Below are 9,617 nucleotides of genomic sequence, written 5' to 3'. Positions count from 1 at the left end.
ATTCTCAAATTGTCTCTTCTAGACCGGTTTTCTTGGTCTGTCAGTTTCTCATTGAGATATTTCATGTTTCCTTCTATTTTTTCAGTCTTTTGACTTTGTTTTATTTGTTATTGTTGTTTTGACAGATCATTAGCTTCTAATTGTTCAATTCTAGCCTTTAAGGACTGGTTTTCCTTTTCAATCTAGTCATTTCTGGTCTTCAGTTGACTTGCCTCAATTTCCAATTGCAAAATTCTGCCTTTTAAACTGTTATTTTCTTGCCTGATTTCCTTTTGAGCTATTTCCCATTTCTCTAGCCAAATCTTTTCCAACTTTCTTGTCATCTCAGTTTTAAACTCTTAAAGAGCTTGTGACCAGATTTCATTATTTTTGGAGGGTCCGGATGCTTGTTTGTTCTCCTCCTCTGTTTGCTCGGTTGACTGGATTTTCTCTGTGTAAAAGTTGTCGAAAGATTTCTTCTTCTTCTTGTTAATTTTTCTCTTCTGAACTTCCTGATTCTGGGTAGCCATCGTTAGCCCAGCCCATTCTCAGGTTTATCCTCGTGCTCAGGATCTGTCTGCGGTCTTTTGGGTCCTGAGGTCTGAGGTCTGGTTTTTCTCAAGGTCAAGCCCCCTGGTAAACCCCCTTGCTTGATCCTCTGCAGGAGGTTCCTTTACAAGTCTCAGGGTGCTGCTTCCACAGTCATATACCCGTTTGCACTGGTTCCCCACTCAGGGTTTCAGAGCCTTAGCTCATGCCTGTGCCCGCCTCCACCTGCGCCTTTGCCCGTGCCTGCGCTCTGTGTCTGAGCTCAAAGTCTGTGCGCGTTCGTTAGCTTTTTGGGGTCCTAAATCTTGCTGCTCTCAGGAACAGGCCCTGGACCTGCCAGTGACTCGATGGGAGCCCCAAACTTGCTCTATTTCTTTTGACCTGGCTTCGGTGCTGTAGGTGTTGTGTGTGTGTGTGGGGGGGTGGTTGCTTAGCCCCCGATTTAGTGAGAGCTGTTTCACCCCTTTATAGCATGGAAATGCCCCGATTCCACGTACCTTCCACACTGCACCCTGTTGTGGGGTCCCTCCTTTCGACTGGGTTTGTTTTTATGTCTCCTTGAGAAGTCCTGTATGTTTCAGTCAGGGGAGGTTAAGAGCTGCTTTTTACTCTGCCGCCATCTTAACCTGGAACCCATGGTATATGATTTTAATGGAACACCATTGTGCTATAAGAAATGATGAGCAGGAGGATTTCATAAAAACTTCAAAATGTTTACATGAACTGATGCAAAGTGAAATAAGCAGAACCAGAATATTGTACACAGTGGCAGGAATACTGTCTGATGATCCATTGTCAATGACTTAGCTATTCCCAGCAACACAATGATCTAAGACAATTCCAAAAGACTCATGACAAAGAATGCTCTCTACCTTCAGAGAAAGAACTGATGAAGTCCAAATACAGATTAAAATGTTGATTTTTCATTTTGTTTTCTTCATTTTTCATATCTTCTTCTACAACATGACCAATGTAGAAATGTTTTACATGATCATACTGTTGTACCCAAATTTTAATATCTAACCCAGGTTCGTGGCTGGAGGAAGAATTACACTGACAATGCAATATGCAAGAAGAGGCTCATTATTTACTAGCAATAATAGCTAGGGTCACTAGGCAGAGAGGCGTGCCTGAACCAACTCCTTGGAATTCTCAGCCAAGAGTTTATATAGAAATGTTTGATGAAGGGGGTTGGTACATACATAATTATCAAGGTAGTGTCAGGGACAGGTGGTCAGGAAGTATCTGGGGAGGGGGGTTTCAGGGTCAGGGGTCAGGAAGCATTTGGCAAACATTCATTAAGTAGGCAAATATTGTTAAGAAGGTAAATATAGGCAAATATTCCTCAAGAAGGTAAATATTCATCAGATGAGATAGCTTCATAGAGGGAGATAAGGAAGATTGTACTGGGAAACATTGGGGGTTGGGGGTAGCTTGCCCAGTCTAGAAATAGTTCAGTAGTCTATCAGACTTTTAAGTCTAACAATACAAGTGGTAACCTAGATCAAATTGCTGACCATCTTAAGGGAGGGAAGACAATAGGGAGGAGGAGAGAGAAGGAGAGAATTTGGAACTCACATTTTTAGAAAATGAATGTGAAAATTGTTTCTACATGTGAGTGAGTTAAAAATGACCAGCACGAATGCCCGACTCACTTAAATAAACAAAACTTGGAATCAGAAAGATAAGAGTAAAGAAGTAGTAGTTTATTCTTTTCCTCATGAGAAAGGCAGATGCCCAAATGGCAAATGCAATGCCTGGGTGCAAAAACAGACATTTTATAGACTCCTAATGTGAGACTCCCCTCTCTTTCCCCTCTGCCCAGCCTCTGCCTGGGCCTGAACTTATACTCTAATCATGTGGATTATAGTCAAGATAAATGAGGCACAGGAAAAAGTGTCACGTTAATTCTTCTTTAAAAAAAAAAACCCTTACCTTCAGGTCTTAGAATCAATATTCTGTATTGGTTCCCAGGCAGAAGAATGGTAAGAGCTAGGCAATGGGAGTTAAGTGACTTACCCAGGGTCACACAGGTAGGAAGTATCTGAGGCAAGATTTGAATCTAGAATCTCTCATCTCTAGGCCTGGCTCTCCATCCACAGAGCCACCCAGCTGCCCCCTAGAGTGGTCATTTAGAGTCTACATCCCCAATCATATTCCCATTGACCCATGTGATCAAGCAAATGTTTTTCTTCTGTGTTTCTACTTCCGAAGTTCTTTCTCTGGATGTTGATAGTGCTCTTAAGTCCCTCAGAATTGTCCTGGGTCATTGCATTGCTGCTGGTAGAGAAGTCCATTACATTCGATTGTGCCACAGTATATCAGTCTCTGTGTATAATGTTCTCCTGGATCTGCTCCTTTCACTCTGCATCAATTCCTGAAGGTCTTTCCAGTTCACATGGAATTCCTCCAGTTCATTATTCCTTTGAGCACAATAATATTCCATTACCAACAGATACCACAATTTGTTTTCCAATTTTTTGGCACCACAAAGAGTGTGGCTATATATAGAGAGCCAGCCTCTACATGCAAAAATGAGGGTTCTCAGTGGCGTTTACGGCGTCGGATTGATAAGACAGGAAAAAGAAAATGAGAACAACCAGACTAGTGGTTAGCCCATGCTGTTCCGAATTCTGTGGGCTTGGGAGTTTATTATATACTGATTTCACAAAAAGAGTCACTGTTGTAAGGGGGTAATAAATCACACATAATCCATTGAAGTCTAAAGAATAAAGGTGCAAAGACAAATGGTCAAACTTCAACCACCAACTCAGTAGGGGATAATTCTGGGAGAGGAAATACCCCATGGAGATGCTCACCAATTGAAATCTGCATTTGGTCAAATGAAGTTCAGACTAAAGACGCCAGTTCTAATTTGAATATGCAATCTTATCTAAGTAATATTTGTTAGGATTTAGGCTTCTCAATTATCAAGGAAGGGAATCATCAACTCAGTAGATGCTGGTCTGCCACTTCAAAGCTCTCCAATAAGAATTCTAAGAAAGGTGGGGATCAAAGACTGAGTCAAAAGAGGTAGCCTCAGATTTTTATCTTAGATGGCCCATTCTGTCTGTCCTGACATGCAGTGCAGAAAAATCATATACACAGTTTTACTTGCCGATGATTTTGTAATGGGATCCAGATCAAATATCTGTTACAGACTCTGTTTCTCTAAATGACTCCTAATAGCCTCTTGGAGGGATCAAGTTGATTTTGGATTAACCTACCTGCTGGTACCAGAGCTTTTTGGGGCTCAGGTGACCAGGACCAAACACAAAGACTGCCTCAGTCTGGATTGGTCATGTAGGGAATCCAGATAACAGGCCCTAAATTTGATCCTATTTCTCCAAAGGCTTTACTACATCGAACGGCTTCCCACAGCTATATATATTTTTGTACAAGTCTTTTTCCTTATTATCTTTTTGGGGTACAAACCCAGCAGTGCTATGGCTGGATCAAAGGGTGGGGAGTCTTTTAATGGCCTTTGGGCATAGTTCCAAATTGCCTTCCAGAATGGTTGGATCCATTCACAACTCCACCAGCAATGTATTAGCATGGTAACATTCTTAAGAGATAAGGAAGTGTTGAATTGAAAAAAACAGAACCATTGAAGTAGTCAGAAAAAAACAAATCTTTAATCAGGAAAGTGACAGGTCCTTAATATTTGGTGCCCACACAGAGCCCAGCACTAATTAACAGAGTCAAAACTTTGGGGCTCTGAGGACAATGTCTCTGAGAGAATCACCATGCTAGATGATTCTCCAAAGAACAATAGAACTTGGGGATCTTATATACCTTTTGGGAAATTAGGTGCAGCAAACATACACTGACAGTTTACAGGCAGGCTTGGGAAAGAGTCTGAAACCAGAGGTTGGGGTATCAGGGAGTGGCTTAACTTACAATGGATCCAAAGGGATGGTTCCTGATACAATGGGGGAAATTTCTAAGACAAAAAAGGGTTATGGGAAGCCAATAAGAGAATAGATAAAAATCTGAGATTCCTCTTTTGACCCTTTTGTGATCCTTGTGATTTCTTGTTGAAAAGTATTGTGGCCTTATTGAAAAGCTTTAAGTTTCTAGCTAACCAACAGTTAAAAGGTTAATATTCTTCCCCTTTGGTCAGAAATGCAGCCAAGGCTGAAACCTTAGTTAGTTGGGGCATTTGCCCCTGAGAAAAGTATTCTCAGACTTGGCTTGGTGATAACAAATATAGCTGAAAGTCCAGCCTGGTTTTTATCTTCGCCTTGAAACTTCTAAGCCTGTTGTATTGTCTATGTTAAAAATACAGCTCTGGGTAGTTATGGGAAACTATCTTTGAGCTTTTGGGGAAAAGGGAGTTTGAATTTCTTATATAATAAACTTGTGACTCAATGGCACTTCAGAGAAGCAGCTCTGAGTTAACAGTCAAGATCTTCTCTCTTGTCCATTATTTCCTTATCAACTAAGCCTTCCTTATCAGATTATCTGAAATGATAAATAGATCTAGAGAAAGGGTGATTGAGAATTTGAGCATTTCTATTACTCCTATTCAGGATACTTAATGAAGTCTTGGAGATCCCTTGTTCAGTCTAAGGTAAAATCAATTTGGGACTTCCCTTAAAGGCAAGTTCCTAAGGGAGATGGGCAAACTTGGGGCTTCCAGAATTCACATTGACAGAAGCAAGTGAGTTGTTTATTGCCCTTGAACCAGGGGCTTTTGTCCACCTTCCCAGACTTGTCCCTGAATCTTCTACATAAATAGTCAACAAAAGGTAACAAACTAGCATTCCACATCATCCTCTCAATTGAGGGTGCTAGCTGGGCGCCTCTGCCTCGAGAATCTGGGGGGGGGGGGTACAAGCTGAATGCTTCACTCTGAGAATAGCACACTCAACTCCATCTCACACATAATTGGGAAAAAAGAAAACTTTCTATTTTTCAAATAGAAGTATTGCTGTTGTTGGAAAAACTGCCTTGGAACCATCTCTACCATATAGCTGCTTGCCAAATTCTAGCCCAGAATTCTCAGTTTTACCCCTACCTGCCAAGAATAGCCTGGGTTAACCATTATTTAATATTGTACTAGAAATGCCAGCATTGGCAATTAGAGAAGAAAAAAAATTGAAGGGATCAAATCAAAGTAGGCCATGAGGAGACTAAGCTATCACTCTTTGCAGATGATATGGTGGTATACCTAGAGAATCCAAGAAAACCAACTAAAAAGCTAGTAGAAATAATGAATAACTTTTAGCAAAGTAGCAGGATACAAAATAAACCCACAGAAATCATCAGCAGTTTTCTATATCTCCAACACATCTCAGAAACAAGAATTAGAAAGAGAAACTCCATTTAAAATCATTCTAGACATAAAATACCTGCAAATCTATCTGCCAAGACAAACTCAGGCATTACATGAACACAACTACAAAACACTTTTCACGCTATTTGTATGAAAAAAGTTAGATCTAAACAATTGTAAAAATATTCATTGTTCATGGATAGGATGAGCTAACATAATAAAAATGACCATCCTACCCAAATTAATTTACTTATTCAGTGCCATACCTCTCAAACTACCAAAAAACTATAGAACTGTTAACTTAGAAAAAACACAACTATTAAATAGTCATAACCACTCTTTAATCAAGGGAAAGGGGGATTAGGGCTGATTAGGCCTCTTATGCAGAGTTGCGACTTGTGCAGAGTCCAGGATTGAACACTGCTTCACTCTGATCCCTGACCCCCTGGGCGTGACACTGCCCTAGATGACCACTCCAAGGAACAAAGGAAATTGGGGAACTTATATACCATTTGGGAAGCCCCAGGGGCTGGGAAAGATGATTGACATTATGCTGGTAAGGATGGGATTTACAATCAAGCTTGGGAAAGGAATCACAGCCAGAGGCTAGGGTGTAAGGGAAGGGGCTACTGTTAGTAATGATAAGTAAGCCTATATTATTTGTAAGTCTATTGGATACTAAAGGATGGTCCCTGTCCAGGTGTGTCTTCCTGGGAAGGGTCTCTGATACAATGGGGAAGACTACCTAAGACAAAAAGATATTTAGCATTTACCCTGGGGTCCATTACTCAGTCTGAAACCGCTAGCCTGAGATTCCCTTCAGGGTGGATTCTCATGGGAACAGGGAACAGGGAAGCACAAGCTTTGGGGGTCTCCAGCCTACAAGCTATTTCTAAAACTTGGGGTTCATCAGATCTCACTAAGCCACAAGTTTGGGGTCTCTAGATTTCACGTCGACAGAACTAAAAAAAAATAATGACAAAGTTCATCTGGAAGAACATGTCGACGTGGAATCTAGAGACCCCCAAACTTGTGGCTTAGTGAGATCTGATGGACCCCAAGTTTTAGAAATGGCTTATAGGTTGGAGACCCCCAAAGCTTGTGCTTGTTCCCTGTTCCCTTGAGAATCCACCCTGAAGGGAATCTCAGGCTAGCAGTTGCAGAATGAATAATGGACCCTGGGGTAAATGCTAAATACACTTTTGTCTTAGGTAGACTTCCCCATTGTATCAAAGACCCTGTACCAGGAAGACATACCTGGGCAGGGATCATCCTTTAGTATCCATTGTGTAAGAGGCCCTTTCCCTGACACCCTAGCCTCTGGCTATGATTCCTTTCCCAAACTTGATGGTAAATCCCATCCTTATCAGTATAATGTCAATCATCTTTCCCAGCCCCTGGGTCTTCCCAAATGGTATATAAGTTCCCCAATTTCCTTTGTCCCTAGGAGTGGTCATCTAGGGCAGTGTCACGCCCAGGGGGTCAGGGATCAGAGTGAAGCAGTGTTCAATCCTGGACTCTGCACAAGTCGCAACTCTGCATAAGAGGCCAAGTAGCCCTGTTGCCTCTTTCCCTTGATTAAAGAGTGGCTTTATGACTATTTAATAGTTCTGTGTTTTTTATAAGTTAACAAATGGAGGTCCCACCGAGATCCGAAGTCCTGGCAGCCTGAGCCATGTGCTAACGAGGACTCCAAGAAGTGAGGTACCCACACAGCCCATTTAGGGTTGAGTCAGGAGTCCGCTTAGCAGAGGGGCCAGGCAAGTGGCTCTCAGAGCAAAGGACTCGGTTGCGTGTATTTGGGGGTGACCCACTTTTTAATTAAGGGGGGTTTTAGGCAACAATCCATAGATCTACAGAGAGTTGCAGAACCAGAACCAGCCCGGGGGTGTCTGGATATTGAGGCACAGTAAATCTGTGGCCCCAAGAGGTGGAAACAGCCAGCAGTCTGAAGAACCACCTAATGATTCCACTGAGAGTTAAAGCAAACGATCCCAAGGTGAATGAGCCAAAATGAAGTCAACCCACTACAAGCTTCGAGTTTGACTAGGTTTTGGGGTGGTGTCTGTTGTTGCATGTGAAAGTGGGTGAAGCATGTCTGGAGTAGAAGACCAAGGAGAGTAGTTCAGAGGTGTGAATGGCGGGACGAAAGCTTTGAATGGGAAGCTGAGCTGGAGATGGGGAGCCTGAATGTACATTGAAGTCGTTTAAATGGAGAAAGTTGCTTCATGAACGGAAATACCAGGATTTAAGGGTTTAAAGTTTAAATGGTTGTAAGTTTTTTTTTTTGCAAAAGAGCTTCTCACAGAAGCTTAAAGAACTTCAGTTCTGGATTTCTTCTCATTTCTTTGAGGTTTTGCTTATATTGCATTTGTGACATGTTTTAAAAAGGTTTCACTAATAACCTTAATGCTTGTGATTGAAATGTCTAACGTTGTTCTAACAGTTAATTCCTCCAAAAAGCTAAAGAGACAGGAGTTGGTAGTCTGGATAGGAGGATATCCAGCAAAAGACAAAAGGAGGTCCAGAGATTCATAACTTTAAAATTCTAACCTTTTCTTCCCAGTTTTGGTATAATGTGTGAAATATTGTATACCGAGTGCACTTAATGTTTTAATAATGTGGGTGATGGGATGCATTTATTCTAGATCTTAACGTTGTTATTTGAGTGCTGCAAGTTCACATTTTGTCAAGCTGTTTCCAGAGAGCAGGTTTTTCTGATTAATGTGCGTTCAGAAGTAAAGACAGTTCATTTTTGATCATTGTGTCATTGTAAAATGACAAGACTTGGTTGGGGAAAGGCTTGGCTTTGAATGGGAAGGAAACTGAAGGATTTTAAACTGACCAGCAATTTTCCTCTGAAGGAGCTGCTTTAGCCTTAGGCCAAAAGGAAGGCTTTTGAGGCCAGGCTAAGAGAAATATAATTTGGATCCAAGGAGAGAGTAAGAGGATAGAAGGGAATTGGATAGGGATTCTGACTTAAAGGTAATTTTTAGCTTTTCCTTAGTAATCCAAAGTTTTGGGTTGAGAGAAGTTTATGAGTTTTAAAAGGGATCATGAACTATAGCCTGATTTTTGGAGTTTTTAACGTAAATTTCCAGAGTGGAACCATTACAATAGATAAGTTTTTGTTTTAAAAGGACCAGGGAATGCTGGTTCCTATAGGGAATTGGGTTTTCCTTTTTGAGTGGAGAGAACTAATCCGATTTGGCATTTATTTATTTTGTGAGCATTATTTTTCTGACAGATGATCAAGAATAGCAAGAGAACTAATGAAAATAAATGTGAAGGAGGGGGAGCCTAAGCAGTACCAGATCTAAAACTGTGAAGCAGTTGTTGAAATTCAATCCTCGAACTCTGCATAAGGCGCAACTCTGCATAAGAGGCCTAATCAACCCTGTTCCCCCTTTCCTTTGATTAAAGAGTGGCTTTATGACTATTTCATAGTTCTGTGTTTTTTCTAAGTTAACACTGAGATCATCAAAACAATCTGGTACTGGCTAAGAGCTAGAAGAGGGGAATCAATGGAATAGACTTGGGGTAAATGGCCTCAGTAAGATAGTATATGATAAACCCAAAGAGCCCAGTTTTTAGGACAAGAACCTGTCAACTGGGTTTTGGGGAACCCAAGTTTGCTCCTATCCCTTAGCCCAGCCCTTAGCAGGACTCTTTCTTTAGAATCCATTATAAAGCATCAGCCTCTCCCTGATAATCCTGTCTAGGACTTCCCATTTCCTTGTAGCCATTGTAAAGCCAATCAATCATACTTTCCTGTTTTTAGTTCCCCAAAAGGTATATAAGATCCCGTGTT

The sequence above is a fragment of the Gracilinanus agilis genome, chromosome 5, assembly GCF_016433145.1.
Source record: "Gracilinanus agilis isolate LMUSP501 chromosome 5, AgileGrace, whole genome shotgun sequence".
Classification (NCBI taxonomy): domain Eukaryota; kingdom Metazoa; phylum Chordata; class Mammalia; order Didelphimorphia; family Didelphidae; genus Gracilinanus; species Gracilinanus agilis.
This window is presented reverse-complemented; position numbering follows the sequence as displayed.